General features: G+C 40.7%; 1 protein-coding gene across 8 annotated transcripts in view; it reads left to right on the plus strand.

The window, feature by feature from the left end:
- KIAA1328 (KIAA1328 ortholog) overlaps positions 1–19,366 on the plus strand; it is a 285,325-nt gene that overhangs the window by 32,951 nt on the left and 233,008 nt on the right. Inside the window, exon 1 of one of the 8 annotated variants that reach the window (XM_073343418.1) lies at positions 11–7,492. The exons of the other annotated variants lie outside the window; for them this stretch is intronic. The gene's annotated coding sequence lies outside the window, so the exon portion shown is untranslated. Of the gene's footprint in view, positions 1–10; positions 7,493–19,366 lie in introns of those variants that run through there. 8 annotated transcript variants of the gene reach the window in all.

A 19,366-nucleotide genomic window follows, 5' to 3' on the forward strand; every position in this document is an offset into this window, starting at 1 on the left:
CTTTTTTAAAAAAACCCAAAACAACGTGTGGTGGGATTCACTGTCTGAAATAACAAGTGAACTGCAGAGAGATAATTGTTCTAATTTATAGCAGGGAATAAATCTGCATGTGCTGCCATTCAAAAGCAATCAGAGATGACTTGTCAGCATGTGCTGCTACTTCATTTGAGCTTGAAACTGCTGCCCAGCTGTTCCAGTGATGTTATTTTGCTGTGAAATAGATATTTGTCAACTACAAATGGCAATAAGGAGTTTATGCATTAAAATATGGTTACAGATTTTTTTCACTTAATCCTGTTAGATGGTTGTAATTGCGGTCTAAAGCTCCTTTCGCATGGCTTTCCACTACTTTCAGTGTCCAGAGACAGGATTTACGCTGAAGGCATTAAAATAAAAAAAACCTTGAGATCCGGGGTTTGGCCAGCTCATACTGGGAGAGGTTCACAAAGCAGTATTAATGGAACCAAACATTTTAAAAAAAAGAGTAATGGATCCAAATTATGCAGTTTAGACCCATATTAAAAATTGAAAAACACGTTTGGGTCCCAATGCTGGACTGTGATCTGCACAGATCCATGCACTGGGGTCCACTTGCATGGATCAGATTGCAGGATCAGGGCCTTGGTTTATAACTAGGTTGAGCATACCAGGGACCTCTGAAATATGTTGGAGCCTTGGTCTGTCTTGTATTCAGTCGCCCAAATCCTGGTTCTTAGACTGCTGTCTTTCTACTTTAAACCTTCAGAAGGCTAACGAACAATCCCAACAGGGAACACAAGAGAGGGTTTGTTTAATACAGTGGCATTAATTTTCATAAAAGAAACTGTTCACTCTACTGCTGAATGATATACAGGCTGACAAGATTTGCTGACTATGATGTAGGTGCTGAGAAATATCAAGGCACGTGTTTCTGCCACAAAATACAACAAATTTGCAAAGACTATTCTAACTTCAGACTTGGCTTCAGTGGGACCACAGTTTGTACTTTTGCATTGATTTCAGTAGGATCAGGATTTTGTGGTAGAGTGTTCTAGTTCTTGGGTCTTAATGTGCTTATGAATTTAAGTGAGATGCACGCTCTGTGGGAATATTATCTAGATTGGTGAATATGTACATGTAACTTCCATTAATGCTAATGACTGTTAGTCACTGGGAAGGAAATATACCCCTTTTATAGTTTTTTGCTTTGTTTTTTTTTACCTTTATCAGAGATGGGTTGTTCAAGCATAAACATCTTTTTGGAGAAGTCTGGCAAAGATGGCAGAATGTTAATACATGCAGTTTCATACTGTATAAAACTATAAAACCTATGGACATAAAACAAGGATAATTTAAACCAATATAATTTTAACTATGGGAACAGTTATCCATCATACATGAATGATTCAAAATCTTTCACATAACTCCGATCAGTTAATTTCATAACTCTTGAAGTCTGTTCCAGTGCCTAGGAGCTGTATAAAAGACTTACTGAAGTTGAATACAAATTCTTGCTATTTGACAAATAAAGCGATACCACTTCAAGTTCTGTTCAAATGCACAGGGAATTTATTTGCCTAGATGGTACCAGGAATATAATAATTTAAAGAGAACCTCTGAAGGCTGGTAGACTCAAAATTTGACCTACCTTGTTCTTTTTTTAGAAAACTTAATGTAATTAGCTCTGTATTAACAAACCATTGTATTCAGCTGAGCACTTAGAAGTGTCCTACAATAGCAAACTAATCTCTCTAGTCTGTGAGAGGCAAATATCAAACCAGCTATAGTTTCAGTCTTCCCTGGGGTTTATTTGAATATCAGAAAGAAACTACTGTGGAACTTGCACATTGTCTTATCTTTCTCTTTATAGAGAAGTGTCTTTATTTCCTTAAAAGCAATAACTAGCTCAATGAGGATGCACTTTACTGTGTACTTAATGGCCCAATTCTAAGGTGTAGAACTTCAGAAGGAGTTCTGAAGGACCAGGCTGTCCGAGCACTGGTGTGTAAATGAGCCAGATTCTATTTTGACTCAGGGTTGCATGCAAGAAGCCGAAGGGGAATTCACACTGAATTATGGAGTTACACAGAATTTTGTATTGAGCTTTGAGCAGTTTCTCAGGATAGGGAGAAATGAACTTATGTCTTTATTAGAATCTGGTTCGAACCAGTCTCATGACTGATCACTGCTGTTTTGTTAGAGAACCATACAAATCAAAACCTATGAAAACATAAGACTAAAAGCTTTTTCTACATACTTAGTGGCCAAGGCTTGAAAACACACTTCAGTTGAGTACTTTCCATTGGTGAATAAAATTGAACAGATGACAGCCCTGCCCAGTGCTCTGTGTGAATCATTGGCAGAGTGAGACATAAAGTTCTCAATCATAAGAGGGTCCATACTGTAGTCAGGACTGGTAGCACCACCTATTTTTAAGGTGGTCTGGCACTACCCTTTATAAAACCCTCTTTTCAGTTGCTTATAGCTTTGCCAAACTATTTCTTTCTCTTCCTTTCAAAAGCTGGGGAGGAGGTGGCCTGATTTTCCCCACTAAGACACTGCTGCTGTCCCAGTTGGGGAACATGTCCCCTCCCCTGATCTTTGAGACTTCGTTGTAATCTTTTAGATATAAGTCTGGTAAATGTTCAAGTCGTATGAAGCAGATACTTGCAATTAGTAATTTAAGGCCCAAATATGACCTACTTCCAGACACTGGGGAAATAGCCTCTGTATTGTAAATATCTTTTTAAAGACAACTATTTCTCCTAAAGATGCCCAGTGATGGGCACCTTTGAAAAATGTGCAATAATAATTGCCATTAAGAAATAAGTGGCAGTATTATTGCAATTCTTATTAAACCAATGTTTGTTGCTCTGTGGCCTCTCTTGCTGGCTCAGCTGCAGCAGATAAAATTTGCTTTTTCTTTTGATGATGTTAAGGCATAAACATGAGGCAAACCAACCTCAAGATTTTTGTGGGGGTGAGGACTGGAATCAACATTCCTCAAATGAGGGAAGGGGAGAGGAAGAGGCTTTGAAAAATGAAACTTCTTCTGATTCTAGACTGTAGGAAGAAAATTGTTTGACAAGAACTCTTATTCCCTGCTCAAATGATCAGTGTTTCGAGGAAAAAATGGTTTCATGGTGGATGCTGAGTTTCCAGACTGAACAACTCCTTTCCCCTTTTCCTTTATTCAAAATATTTTTTGCCCATCAACCCTATAGACCTCTGTTAAAATTTTTACATTGGGAGTGTACCTGGATTTTTTTACATCTCTCAAATTATGATAGAACATGATCTGTTGATTTGAAGCAGCAGTCAAGTTTACATAACAAATCCTTGTCCATATTAATTCAGCTAATCTATGATTTATCTCTAGTGCTGTGCGGGTATGGTTTTTAACACTAATTGACTAAGGCTATTTTTTCTTACTGATTGGTTTCACAAAAGTTTAACAAGTACTTTACTATCAATATTACATCGTTAAGGAAACATTCTTTTAGGAAAGGTGAGATTATAGAGTACTAACTTCTTATGTGGAATCATCTGGAAAACCTTTTGATTTCTAATATAATCACAAAACTATGCATTTCTATAGCTCTTGTATGAAAAGCACTAAATTATCTGCCCAACACCTCCGGAATGTAGGATTAGCCCCAATTTTCCAAAGGAACATCATAAAGTTAAGTGACTTGCTCAATGCCATTCACTTAGTTGGTGTGAAGAGCGAGAATCAGTGTTGAGGGTTTTCTGATCCTACCCTGCATTGTGCTTCTCTAAATCTCACAGAATCCACCTTCATTTTTAAGATAAAAGGCAAATAAATTGACTTTTATCCTCCATTTCCCCAGCCCTGTTTCAGATGATCCCATATATAGAATTGTGTGTTGCTGCCAACCAAGAAACAGGATAATGAAGATGGAGCCCTTACATAGACGCCTCTGCCAACCCACATAATTTTTTGTGTTTTGGGGCCTAGTTATCACACATTTATGCATGCAATTGCATTCCTAATTTGCATGCTCCATTACTACTACAGGAAATGGTCAGAGGTGCACATGACTGTTTATGAAATTACCTGATTTGAGTGCACAGCTGTGGTAAGCGCACATGCATCTATCTGACAGTTGTGCCCTCTATCTCTCCTTCCTAAAGTTCATACCTAAGTTCTATTTCATGTCTCTTTTCCCCACCTCTGTCTGGCCTTTCAGGAAAGAGATGAAAGGCAAGAAGGAAAAGACTTGAAACAGAAGAGACTCTGCTTTTTGCAGGAGTTCACTGGGAGCTGCTGGGTACTCAGCACTTCTGAAAGTCAGGCTGATTATTTATGTATCAAATAAGGATTTAGAAACCTAACCTCAGGCACCAATTTTTGAAAATCTTGGCCTTTGGCTGTAACTTTAACTGTATGGAATTCAAAAGAAATCTCTAATATTGGACCTCACCCTAACATAAATCACTTTTTTGAGCTATGTTACAGAGCTTATTTGATGAATGGATGCCTTTTCAGCACTTCAGAGTGAATTTCCCCCACTGGTTATGAGAAATTGTTTAAAGAGGGGTATCTCAGAGAAAAAACTGATGTCAAGGTTTTTGTTACTCTTTGTCTAGGTCTAATAATACTGAAGTTCAAATCCACTGTTGCAGAATGACTGGAAATTAATAACTTTTTCCTCATTTCTATTTTTCAGTTTAAGGGAACTGAGTGGCCATAGCTTATAATGTTCAATGCTGATTGATATTTTTTTTTGTTTCCTTTCTTTCTAATGTATGGATACATGCTACAGTGATATAAGGTGTTTGATGCTGGGAAGAGGATGTTGGGGGCGGGGGGGAAGAAGGGGGAAGAGCAGAAACAATGACAAATTAGTAACTCGGCATTCTCTATCATTCATAGTGCCTCAGTCTTTGAAGGTCCTTCCCTCAGTGATATTATTGGCTACCCACTAGTAAATATTTCCAAGCAACCATTTTGGTCATTTGGATAAAAGCTCAGCATATTAAAAAGTCCCTGAATATTTATATGCTAGACCGTAATGACAGCACCAGTTAAATAATATATGTATTTAGGAACTTGTTATATGTATTTAGGAACTTCTTAAGTGTAGAAGAATCAGTCAAGGACTCCTGGGTAAATAATACATTTTTGAAATTTTTATGAACTCCTAAACTAACACCAGGCACAACCTACATTAAAATAAGCGTTTAAACATATCAAAGCCTGTAAATTCATATAAAGCTGAATGTTTGGTCTTAATTAAATCCCTCTTGCTGATAGACTGCAAATAAATACTTTAGAACAAAAGGTGACCATATTGTCTGTCACTGGTGTTGCAATGTTTAGGATTAACCAGGGGAGTTAAAAGTCTGACTATCAGCTTTAACTATGTATAAATCAGAATTTTTAGAGTAAAATTTCAAAGCATTAGTCACGAAACACCCCACTGAAATCTGTGGGAGCTTTTGTTAACGTTCCAGATACAGATTTTGTTTGTGTGAATTGCCTTTTAAATTTATGGGTATGGTTTTGAGAAGAGAGAAACTGAGCTGTTGGCTTTGGGATTCAGACTGAAATTTTTGGGACAGTTTTGCTGGCTGTCTTCTGATGCAGGAGGAGGAACCCTCCCTTATCCAAAAGCCATGGCATAAGACTTCATGGAATCTGCCTTGGCAAATGATGACTGCTGCTTGCTTTTTAACATTGGCCCCAGATTTCTTACACATTTCAGGCCATTTGTATATTAAGGTGATCCTTGAGGCTGAGGCTAGAATATTTTTGAGCCACTGTTTTGATGGCTGAAGACAATGAGTCATCATCCTGTAGTCACTGGTAGCGGCCCACAGGCTGCATATTACTCTTCATATGAGATACCAGGAATCTGTCTTCATGCTGGGAGCTGAGTTGCATTTTGCACAGGTGTAATAGTCACCTACTCCAGTCACTTTTGCTTCTGAACCAAAAGCAAGATCCAGAGTGTGCCCATCTATAGATATTGTCTGAAATCATCTGAGATAGACCCTTTGCTGTCAGGGCAGCAATGAGATCCCAAGTCATCTGCAGTCCCCCTAAAGAATAAGCCTACATAGGTCAGATAAATTCATTCCACTCTGGAAAATCTGGTGTTTACTGAGGAGGACAATGCACTAACTGCCAATTTAACCATATCCACAGAAGTATGCAAACTAACCATGCTACTTAACTGGGTGGATTATTCCAACTATTCTTTTAATGTTGCTGAACCTTTTCAGGTGAAACATTGCTAGATTTAGAGCCGTGAGCTCCCAGAACATCTTTTCTGAGTTACGTTCTACTTGGTAACACTTGGCCCCACATGAAAACAATGACTGAGACCTCCTAAAAGGAGGCACAAATGGTAAATGAGATTAATTGCTGAAGTCTGTACTGTAAGAAATTGACTAGAAATGTGGATTCGGAGAGCTTGACGTACTTTATTGTTCCAAACTCAATAAATTCCCTGTCCGCTTTAGGTCCTCAGCTGTAATGATCACATTGGGCTGACTCTGCTATTGGTGTTGCAGTCTCCCTGAACTATTTTGGAAAGTTTAAACATTTCTTGCGTGATTAAATGCACTTTCAATAAATCAATCCCATAATAATTGTTGTTCAGGAGAGTTCATTATTCAGTTTAGTGTTTTAAATTACTGTTCTTCTTTAAAGGAGTCTTCTGACGTAATGGCTTCAGCTAAATCCATTTGCCATACTCTGGCTTGTAATTACTTTAGATTTGAAGAATAAAATGAATGGCTTTATTATTAATCAGTAGCAATTTTCTCGCTGTTTTTAACCTTAGAATGGCCTTCGCTTGTGAAATAGTTTTAACGGTCTAGATGACAAAACACTTCCCCGCCCTCCCTTAGGACAGAGGGGTTCAGTGAAAGCAATGAGATCTGTTTTCTCCCAAACATTTGTCATAGTGATCGTAATTGTTACTGTGCGTGTTAGCCTTACAGGGTGAACAAATTAGTTTGATATTGTATGCTGTCATCCTCTTGGTCTCTTTCAGTGCCTTCCTGTCTGGTCTTTTGTCTTTTAAATTGTAAGTTCCTCAGGACAGAACCTGCCTCTCTGTCTTTAAAGTGGAGAGAGCATTGTCTGAAATGAATTGTAATTTTTTTTTTAACTTTGATCTAGTGGACTGTGTGATCTACCTGTACTTAAGAATAATCTTGTACCCTGTTAGCTCATGCCAGATGAAAAGAATAAGGGCTTGTATATACGGTGATTTTAAGTGCACCAAGCTTGGGTGTAAATCTACAATGCTCTAGCTTGTTGTACATCACCCTGCTACCGCGTACTAAAAGATCTGTAGTATGCTTTGACCTACCACTCTTTGAAAGTCCACACAGCAAGCTAGTGTGCTGTAGATGTATACCCCACCTTGCTGCGTACTATCTTGCCATATAAAGAAGCCCTAACTTACCAAGATTTTTTTCTCTTTCTACAGTGTGGGATTCTACAGTTGTCTGTAGTCTTGTTGACTTCGCACTTATGGTGAGAGATCCATAGCCTCATACAGCCACCTTTGGTACTAGAATGCAGCTTTGAACACAGATGAATTGCTCTGCTAGCATGAAGCACCATTTGATTTTAGTGGGGCTCTGCATGGATGCAGCAGTCCTTTCACATACAGTCATTTGTAGGGCTGGAATCTTGTTCCGTGTCTGGCCTTAATTTTAAATATCGAGAGGCAATACAAACTAATGGGAAGACATTTCCAGCCTTGATGTGCTTATCATCATCTAGTGGGTGCCAGAATATCTAATTTTCTGAGGATGATTGGAAAATGAAGAGGGGATAACTGTGAAATGTTAGACACTGGATAAATCTCAGCTTTTACTGTCCAGAGGGGTTTTATAGCTTACACCTTGCTATGCTGACATTACTTTGTTTCCAGCTAGAATTGTGATGTTTGAACAAGAAAGTCAACAACTTTTTGAAAAACATTAGGGAAATAGAGCAACTAACCAAAGAAAATACACCATTTTCCTGAGAAGTCTTAATTCCAGTGTTCTCCAGGAGGTCATTAAAAGTATAAATGTAAAACTCTGGGTGGAATTTACCCAGACAGAAGAAAAGGAGTACTTGTGGCACCTTAGAGACTAACCAATTTATTTGAGCATAAGCTTTCTTGAGCTACAGCTCACTTCATCGGATGCATTGGATGTAGCTCACGAAAGCTAATGCTCAAATAAATTGGTTAGTCTCTAAGGTGCCACAAGTACTCCTTTTCTTTTTGCAAATACAGACTAACACGGCTGTTACTCTTCTGTCTGGTTTCAGAGTATCTCAGAACTCTACCATCTGTACTCTTGCCACTTAATTCTGTTTTCATTACACCTTCATGTTTTGACTTTGAAAATAATAATTTTTATTCCATGTCCATGGTTTTTCAACTCACATACTAGAGCACATTTCAGTTTTTAGAAATGCCTTTTTAATAGTGAAAATATTTTTTTATTGGTGGTAACACAGCTGCTGGCATTGTAAATATGTCAAAAGTTTTACATAAGGGTAGCCCTTCTTGGGACCAAAATTCCCCCAGGTTATAGCACAGGGAGTTCAGTTGTTGTAATAAAGATTACGTTGCTGAGAAGTTCCCCTCAAGGTCCCATGATGGTAATGCCCCTATATTTTGTCTTTAAAGAAAACTGCTGAGAGGCAATGCTTTTTTCGGTGTGTGTCCCATTTTCATTAATGCATGGGAATTGATGGAGTTGCAGTGACTTGTAACAGTAATGAGTTCTAAACATAAGAATGCACTCCTTTCTAATAAGTGAGCACTGCTGGGGTTTAAAAGCGTACTAAATCAGTTGCTTTAGTATGAATTTATTAGTTTTTTTTCAGCATTAGCTTTAATAGTAGTTATTTACATAAGCGTACATCCCATTAACTGCCATCAGGGCTGGAAAACATGCTGAACTGTTCATATTTTCATATAATTATTGAACATAATGGTTTCATTTGCATTTCTAAACAGTGATGTTTCTGTCAGGCTTGGAAATAGTGTCTTTACGCAGTCCCTATTTCACATCCACTTATTTGACATCGTTAAATTTTATGCTAATGTGCTTCCCTAGAATATCATCAGTAGGACAGATGCTTGTGCTTTAATATACAAATCAGAGATGCTTTTCCCTCCCCCTTCCCTGAAGTGCAAAGGAAATTAAAAAAAGCATATCTGCACTTTTTAGATATAGTTTGTCTCACTCTAAATAGCTTTATGAAGTAAAACTTCATTCTCAACCTTAGCAGTCACTCTAAAATGTTTTTACAAATACCTTATTTAGGGAGGGTGAGGAATTTCATTTTCCTCATGGAGGAGATAGTACCCACGAAGGGGACTACTTTATATATCAACTCACTTTTGATGTATAAAGCAAGTTATCAATTTAAACAAACTTCACCAGGCCTTGGCTTTACCTTCTGAATAATTGACCACCATTGAACAGAGGCTGCAGGATTGGAGAAGATGTCAGTTTCTGGATAGAAGACCAGGCAACCAAAATGCCCACGGAATCCTCTCATCAATTTATTAGGTTTTTTAAAACACAAAGTTGTCATAATCCTGTATGCGTTGGTGAAATCACCAGTTTAAGGGCTGTGGCTAATTAAAAGGTGGTGGTTACTCTTTATTACGTACTACGTTATTGGTGTCACATGTTTACTCAAGAAAAGTTCCTGCCCCAAAGAGCATTGGGTCAGGCCCAAAGTTAAGACTGTAAAAGCAGGGGAAGATGACAGTGCAGGGAGGCTAGTGTCAATAATCATAACTAAATGATGAGAGGGAAGTTTCAGGGTAAAAGATCACTCTTTTTATTTTACTCTTTTAAAAACAAAACACTCCATATTTGTTCCCTGTGAGCTCCCTTCCTCTACCTCTGCATTGACCGTGGGTCTAGAAACCATGCTTCTGAAAGATGATGGCAGGTGCTCTTTGGTACAACCATAGTGTTTGGTTATGTTGATAGGAACAAATAAGTATCCAGCTATGCAGGACATTGCTAGGAGGCAGTATGGCCTCATGGAATGGGCACAGGAGTGGGAACTAGCAACTCCTGAGTTCCATTTCAAGCTCTGCCACTGAGTTATTGGTGTGACATTGGGCAATTTAATTCACTTCCTTCTTCCACAGATGGGGATAGGACTTACTTACCTTCCATGGCATAGTGAGGATTAATATTTGTATATTATTCTTATTCAGTGCTGGCACTTAACAAATCATGTGCTAGGCCCTGTACAAGACAAAGATAAAGAAATTCCACAATCCCCAAAAACTCAAACAAAAAAGCTAGGATACAGGGAAGATCAAAGAAGAGAATACATCAAACAGCTTTGTCATTGTCCTTGTTTTTTATACAAAACTGTCTCCCTTCTTGTGGAAATTGTAGAAGAAGTGATTATCAAGGAGGGAACTGAATACAGATGGGGTGGTGGGTTGGTGAATTGGAAAGGAAGAGGTATTTTATGTATAAGGAGCCATGTGGGCAAACTATGATGGTTATAGGGGGTGACATACACTGATGGTTTCTGGAACTTGTGAGAACTTCTGTTGTTATTTATGTACAGTGAACACCTTGCTGGTTGCTTTGCAGACAAGTAGGGAGATAAGATCCCTCTCTGAAAGTGCTCGCAATATAGGACCTGATTCTATAAAGAGATCTGAGCACTACAAACATGCTAAGTACTGTGGCAACTGTTTTTTGGCAGCATAAAAGTACAGTCAGGAAAAAAAGAAAACCAAAAATACTAATCCACTTCTGTTCTTTTCACACTTTGTCCTCAAAATAGACTTCCAAAGAACCCCCAATTCTGAGCTGCAAATAAAGTAACTTCTCTTTTGAGCTAACGGTTGCAGCAGGTTTATTAGAGCTGGCTCTTTGGAGCCAGGATACTCTGTTTAAGCTTTGGTTCTAGAATTAAAGTGAGATCATCCTACCAAGTGGGCTGTAAATTGACGCGTCTAGCTGTTAATTTCAGCTAGAGTACTGGGAAGTGTGAAGAGGGCATTTGCAGCATGCAAAAGAGACTGTTGTACTGCAGAGATTCTGAGCTGACCTGTTGTCAATTTATCATTTTAATCCTGGAAAGAGGGCTCTAGGTAATTGGCAAGTATCCTTATTTTAATATGCAGCCATAAAAAGGTAAAGTACTATGATTTTTAAGATCAGAAGATTAACATTTTGCCTTAAATAAAATATGATTAACTGGCACAGAATTAAAAGTAATAGAACTGAAATATTCAAACTGTGACTCTGAGGTGTCAGATTGTGCATAAGTGTGACAGTTTAACTGCTAAAGTGATTTAAAAATGAACTAGCTGAAGAATGTATATACAGAGTATTGAGGAATAAAATGTTATAGAACAATCATGGCTATCAAAACTCACTCAAACACTCTCATTTTTAAAAGCCAGGGAATCAAAAGGTAAGGCTGTCTACATGGGGCTGCAACCTGTCTGTGCTGAGGCAGGTGCAGAAAAAGTGAAAGTCAGTGTGCTGTGTTGGCATCCCACACTATGATTTTAAGCCAGCCAGATCCTTTTTATTCCAAGCCAGAACTACTCTCTCATTCATCTACCTCCAGCAAAGGGAAAAAATGACTAACCCAGTAACTCTCATCTTCTTTCTATGGTCTGCAGCAAGGGAGGCTTCTCAGTATCCCAGTACTGCTTCATTTCTGGAAGATGGGTGTGCACTTGGAGAGATGAAGCCACGCACTTGTTAGCATATGATTATTTAAGGTGTTGTGCAGCTCTGCTGTGAAATTTGATTCTGTAAAAATGGCACTGTAGGGTTACATGTTTGTCACTCGTTGATTTCCATCTGTAATGTGCTTTTCTTATAAGTAAAAATAGGTTTTCTAACTACTACTCTTGCAAACTCAACATGGACTCTAAAAGACGAGCTGTCTTCTCATGAATGGCTGGAGATAAGGTTCTGCAGTCCCAATTAGGAATTCAATAAAACCTGTGTGATTTATTTTCAGTGGGTTTCTACAGGTGTAAGTTATTGAAGCTTAGTAAGCAATTCTGGTGATGCACAATACATCTCACACTTCCTCTTAACTGCTTATGTAACTTATGCCTGCTTGGTTTGGCACTCTGTCCTGTTCTAGTGGTGTTTAGATCAGCTAGAGATTGATCTTCAACAGGCTTGGCTGAGTGAGAAGTGTGTCTTGGCTCTGGCAGATTTAAATATCATAACTCCTGCTTTATGATTCAGAGGTCCCAGGTTTGATCCCAGTTGCTGACACCAAGAGTCTGTCAGTATTACAAAGGGGGAGGAGGGTTGTTCAGGATTTCAACTGGGGTGTCTCTAAAGCTCAGGATGATCTTCCCCAACCAGGAAGAATATGTAACCCATCATAGAATATCAGGGTTGGAAGGGACCTCAGAAGGTCATCTAGTCCAACCCCCTGCTCAAAGCAGGACCAATCCCCAATTAAATCATCCCAGCCAGGGCTTTGTCAAGCCTGACCCTAAAAACTTCTAAGGAAGGAGATTCTACCATCTCCCTAGGTAACACATTCCAGTGTTTCACCACCCTCCTAGTGAAAAAGTTTTTCCTAATATCCAACCTAAACCTCCCCCACTGCAACTTGAGACCATTACTCCTTGTCCTGTCCTCTTCTACCACTGAGAATAGTCTAGATCCATCCTCTCTGGAACCACCTCTCAGGTAGTTGAAAGCAGCTATCAAATCTCCCCTCATTCTTCTCTTCTGCGGACTAAACAATCCCAGTTCCCTCAGCCTCTCCTCATAAGTCATGTGTTCCAGACCCCTAATCATTTTTGTTGCCCTTCGCTGGACTCTCTCCAATTTATCCACATCCTTCTTGTAGTGTGGGGCCCAAAACTGGACACAGTACTCCAGATGAGGCCTCACCAATGTCGAATAGAGGGGGACGATCACATCCCTCGATCTGCTCGCTATGCCCCTACTTATACATCCCAAAATGTCATTGGCCTTCTTGGCAACAAGGGCACACTGCTGACTTATATCCAGCTTCTCGTCCACTGTCACCCCTAGGTCCTTTTCTGCAGAACTGCTGCCTAGCCATTCGGTCCCTAGTCTGTAGTTGTGCATTGGGTTCTTCCGTCCTAAGTGCAGGACCCTGCACTTGTCCTTATTGAACCTCATCAGATTTCTTTTGGCCCAATCCTCCAATTTGTCTAGGTCCCTCTGTATCCTATCCCTGCCCTCCAGCGTATCTACCACTCCTCCCAGTTTAGTATCATCCGCAAATTTGCTGAGAGTGCAATCCACACCATCCTCCAGATCATTTATGAAGATATTGAACAAAACCAGCCCTAGGACCGACCCCTGGGGCATTCCACTTGACACCGGCTGCCAACTAGACATGGAGCCATTGGTCACTACCCGTTGAGCCCGACAATCTAACCAACTTTCTACCCACCTTATAGTGCATTCATCCAGCCTATACTTCTTTAACTTGCTGACAAGAATACTGTGGGAGACCATGTCAAAAGCTTTGCTTTAAAGTCAAGAAACAATACATCCACTGCTTTCCCTTCATCCACAGAACCAGTAATCTCATCATAGAAGGTGATTAGATTAGTCAGGCATGACCTTCCCTTGGTGAATCCATGCTGACTGTTCCTGATCACTTTCCTCTTCTGTAAGTACTTCAGGATTGATTCTTTGAGGACCTGCTCCATGATTTTTCCGGGGACTGAGGTGAGGCTGACTGGCCTGTAGTTCCCAGGATCCTCCTTCCCTTTTTTAAAGATTGGCACTACATTAGCCTTTTTCCAGTCATCCGGGACTTCCCCCGTTCACCACGAGTTTTCAAAGATAATGGCCAATGGCTCTGCAATCACAGCTGCCAATTCCTTTAGCACTCTCGGATGCAACTTGTCCGGCCCCATGGACTTGTGCAGGTCCAGCTTTTCTAAATAGTCCCTAACCACCTCTATCTCCACAGAGGGCTGGCCATCTATTCCCCATGTTGTGATGCCCAGCGCAGCAGTCTGGGAGCTGACCTTGTTCGTGAAGACAGAGGCAAAAAAAGCATTGAGTACATTAGCTTTTTCCACATCCTCTGTCACTAGGTTGCCTCCCTCATGCATTAAGGGGCCTACACTTTCCTTGGCTTTCTTCTTGTTGCCAACATACCTGAAGAAACCCTTCTTGTTACTCTTGACATCTCTGGCTAGCTGCAGCTCCAGGTGCGATTTGGCCCTCCTGATTTCATTCCTACATGCCCGAGCAATATTTCTATACTCATCCCTGGTCATATGTCCAACATTCCACTTCTTGTAAGCTTCTTTTTTAAGTTTAAGATCCGCTAGGATTTCACCGTTAAGCCAAGCTGGTCGCCTGCCATATTTACTATTCATTCAACTCATCGGGATGATTTGTCCCTGTAACCTCAACAGGGATTCCTTGAAATACAGCCAGCTCTCCTGGACTCCTTTCCCCTTCATGTTAGTCCCCTAGGGGATCCTACCCATCCGTTCCCTGAGGGAGTTGAAGTCTGCTTTCCTGAAGTCCAGGGTCCGTATCCTGCTGCTTACCTTTCTTCCCTGTGTCAGGATCCTGAACTCAACCAACTCATGGTCACTGCCTCCCAGATTCCCATCCACTTTTGCTTCCCCCACTAATTCTTCCCGGTTTGCGAGCAGCAGGTCAAGAAAAGCTCCCCCCCCCCCCCCCAGTTGGCTCCTCTAGCACTTGCACCAGGAAATTGTCCCCTACGCTTTCCAAAAACTTCCTGGATTGTCTATGCACCGCTGTATTGCTCTCTCAGCAGATATCAGGAAAATTAAAGTCACCCATGAGAACCAGGGCGTGCGAACTAGTAGCTCCTGCGAGCTGCCGGAAGAAAGCCTCATCCACCTCATCCCCCTGGTCTGGTGGTCTCTAGCAGACTCCCACCACTACATCACTCTTGTTGCTCACGCTTCAAAACTTAATCCAGAGACACTCAGGTTTTTCTACAGTTTCGTACCGGAGCTCTGAGCAGTCATACTGTTCATACAGTGCTACTCCCCCACCTTTTCTGCCCTGCCTGTCCTTCCTGAACAGTTTATAACCATCCATGACAGTACTCCAGTCATGTGAGTTATCCCACCAAGTCTGTTATTCTAATCACGTCATAATTCCTTGACATCACCAGGACCTCCAGTTCTCTCTGCTTGTTTCGAAGGCTTAGCGCATTCGTATATAAGCACTTGAGATAACCTGCTGATCGCCCCTCATTCTCAGTATGAGGCAGGAGCCCTCCCCTCACAGACATTCCTGCCTGTGCTTCCTCCCGGTATCCCGCTTTCCCACTTACCTCAGGGCTTTGGTCTCCTTCCCCCGGTGAACCTTGTTTAAAGCCCTCCTCACTAGGTTAGCCAGCCTGCTGGCAAAGATGCTCTTCCTTCTCTTCGTAAGGTGGAGCCCGTCTCTGCCCAGCACTCCTCCTTCATGGAACACCATCCCATGGTCAAAGAATCCAAAGCCTTCTCTCCGACACCACCTGCGTAGCCATTCGTTGACTTCCACGATTCGACGGCCCCTACCCATGCCTGCTTGATGTGGCAATCTTCCCCCTTCTAGTAGTGACTAGACCAGCTAGCAGTTGATGAGCATTCAACAGCCTTGGTTAAGAGAGCTGTCTTTGCTCAGATAGTAGAGATTCATGTATTAAGCTTCAGAGGTCCCAGGTTTGATTCCAGCCACTGACAGACTGTTACACTAACATGAGTATAAAAAAAAAAAAAAAGTAAAAATGCTTGGTAGTCACTACAGCCAGCAGGTCTGACTTTGAATACAGACAAGGAAGAGATCAGTGGGGTAGAAAGTTCCTGTCTTTACATAATCACATCTCAGGATAGGACCATATGCCAGTGATTATCTACAGTGATTATCTGAATAGGGCTCTACCAAATTCATGGTCCTTTTTGGTAAATTTCATGGTCATAGGATTTAAAAAATCTTAAATTTCATGCTTTCATATATTTAAATCTGACATGTCGTGGTGTTGTAACTGTGGGTGTACCCAAAAGGTAATTGTATGTGAGGGGAGGGTATTGCAAAGCTAGTGCAGGGTGTCATCGTACTGTCACCCTCACTTTTGTGCTGCTGTTGGTGGCAGCGCTGAATTCAGAGCTGGGCAGATAGAGAGCAGCAGCTGCTGGCCGGGAGCCCAGCTCTGAAGGCGGTGCAGAAGTAAGGGTGGCAATACACTGACCCTCTTTGCAATAGCCAGGTTTCATGGTCCATGACACGTTTTTCATGGCCATGAATTTGGTAGGGCCCTAGTTGTGAACAGAGGAGTTAAAGTCTTAAGGGGGCATGAACTTTTCCAGTTATGCTTGAGTTCTTTCTTTGTTTCAGGTTTCACATCTCAGGAGAGAGATCTCTCTCCTGTTTGTTATAAATATTATCCCATAAATATTATTTTTAGCCACATCAGGCATCATTGTCAAAAGCAACTAAGTGACTTATTCTCCTAAGTTTCCATTGATTTTAGTAGGCACTTAGGTGCTCTTGAAAATTTTACCCATCTCTTAATGTTTCGGAATAAAACTCAAGTGAATGTGGTTCTGACTTTCAGCTGTCACTTCAGGTATCGTGAGGCCTTGCTGCTCTGTTCCAATGCAAGTAGACATATTAAACTTGCCAAGGCTCTGTGTGTTACCTCATCATTGGACGGTGGCTTATAGTTAGTTTTTTTGTTCTGATGGTTTGGGAATCTATGTACAATTTGTGAATTTTAATTGATTTTGTGAACTCTATGTACTCTGTATAACCTTCAGTGTGTATTGAATCAGCCATTTTCAAGGGCCATGTCATGCTCTGTCTGGAAGCAGCTGTAGGACAATAATTTCAGAGAAGTAGTGACATGGAATGACTTGGCATTGGTAAAAGAATAAATATGCTAAAGAGATTGGCCAAGCTAAAGGAAGCTAGTTCTCCCAGGTTGTCTGTAGGATTGGGAGTTGGAATAATGGAAATTCCTCAGCAGAGGAGGAGAACAAATTAAGAGGCTGCTGTTTAAAAAATATACATGCTTTCTGAGCTAGGGGCAACCATTTGTCTGCTGGACCTGAACAAGCTGGAGTAAGATTGCTGCAGGGGCAGAGAAAGAGAGAGAGAACCTGAAGGCTGAGCAGGAGTAGAAGGGTCTTGGGACTCTGGAAGGACTGACCAAAAACCCAAAGGGCTCTTCGAGTGCTGAGAACACTGGAAGGAGGTTTTTGGATGGATCTCTCTATTCATAGAGAAAGCAGAGACAGTGGCTGTGTGTGTGTAGGAAGTTAATTTCCCTTGAAGGGTTAAATTGTAAACCAGAATACTGACTAGAATGGAACTCTGGGAAAGTATGTGCTTAGTCTACTATGGAGAGTTGGAGAGTTCAGTACTGGTCTCGGGACCTACAGCAGCTGAACCATGGAGGTCCCATTTCTGAGAAGGAGTACCAGACTGGGAGTCTGCACTCCAGGACTGAGTCTGAGAAGCTCTAAGCTTGGACTCTGCTCAGATTTAGTGGATTTAGAAGCACACCAGATCCAGTGTCTGGATCCAAATATAGCAATGTGGTGAGTGACTGCAGGGAGAGCTTGACTAGGTCCGTGATGTGGTCCTAATTTCTTGCTTTTCTGTTCCCTTTTGTTTGTGTGACCACCAGACTGATCCCACAGTCATATTTATGAAAGTTTTTGGGGGAGTGATTTCTATCATTTGGTCCTCCTTTTTCCCAGGGTCTCTAGCTGGTTTGGAAAAGGTCAGTTACATCATGGGTAGGTTTAAGTTCCAATCAAACCATGGTATGCTTTAGATGGGCTTTTAGCATTTCTTTCTTGCAGGAGGTGTCCAATATCTTGGTTAGGAATCCTATATGCTTTCACTTCTGTTTTAGCCAAGAAGGTCCTGGGTCAGAGTTGCAGGTGGTAGCTTGGTTTTGCTGTAGTGCTTCTAAGACATCACGTTGGATGAATGGTCTGAATTCAGAGAAGGAAGATATATTGTTGGACCTACATTTATCATATGATTTCTGGTGTCTCAAGTTAACCACTGATGTTGCTACCTGCCAGTGGTTTCCTGGCAGTAAGAATCTTGCTCCTTAAGAGAACAGTATCAAGACAGTCAGAAGTCTGGGCTACTGTGCAGCTATGAGATATTTTCCATTGTATGCATTTAGCAAATCATTGTGTTCTACCAAATTATATGTTAGGATCTTTGAGGCAGAGACAAGTCTTACCATGAATACTTCTCCTATGGTGCTCAGTAGTTAAGAGGCACCATAATGCCTACGTTGATTTTTCTGGTACACTGGCAAGCATTGGCTATCACAGAGTAAGATAAGTCCTTTAAGAAAAAGCATATGTTGGCAGGAAATGTAGAGATCAAAAGAGGCTCCCCAAAATAAGTGTAGGTGGCAGAAAGATGAGTTCTTGAATATGGAGCAGAAGGTCTTACAGTCTGTACCTCATACTAGGGAATTATTTCCTTTTACTTAGCAGCCTTTTCTGCATTCTTGGGATTGAGACACCTATTTTCATGGTGGTAGATTCTCTTCAGTGCACAACTGACAATAGACTCATGTAGTTGAAACCAGTGAGAAGGGGGAAAGTGCTGAAAGAACTGGTAAGGTTTGTATTAGTTCAGTATGGCCAAATGCCGTCCCTAGATGTTCGCGTGGGTGCAATCTTTACCCAGGACATTCATTCGTCCATCTCAAGTAGAGAGAAATTTGCGGCAGTTTCCTATCAGCATCTCTATTTCAAACTAGTCTCTCTTAATTGACACAAAAACAATTTCTCAGCTAACGTTTAACAAAAAAAATTGAACAGAAAGTTCTGCAATTTGTATTCTATTTAAAGAGTTACTGTTTTTCTTACTGCTTGGAATAGATGTAGAAAATACTGAACTCTTCTTGTATTGCTAGGGGCTTACATTATGTGGTTCACAGGTTTGATCCTTAACTTATTGCTGGCAAACTGAATTGAAGTTAATGCTTTGTCTTCAATAAAACTTCAACTTTGAGGGCAAACAAAAATGTGTCCTGTAGCTCTAGTAAGTAGTGCTTCATATGTCATTTTCCAACCACTTTTGACAGGGCTTTACTCCTTAAGACTCTCTGAGAGAAATTGTTTTCGGTTGGTGTCAAAGCTTTTATTTTGATGGGACTAAAAAAATGAAATCTAGAAGTTCATGGGGCATAGTGAGGAAGTTTTGCAATTATTATTATACCAAAGACTAATCAAGAACCTATGAAGTTATTTTTTTCCTCAACCTTTCAGTCCAGTTACGAGTTAGCCTAGGACTTCCACTCTAAGCAAGATAGACCCCAAATCCCTACTTACTTACAGTATGTGTATCCTGTGAGTTTCCCTGACATACAGACAGTTTA

This window comes from Lepidochelys kempii, chromosome 5 (assembly GCF_965140265.1).
Source record: "Lepidochelys kempii isolate rLepKem1 chromosome 5, rLepKem1.hap2, whole genome shotgun sequence".
Classification (NCBI taxonomy): domain Eukaryota; kingdom Metazoa; phylum Chordata; order Testudines; family Cheloniidae; genus Lepidochelys; species Lepidochelys kempii.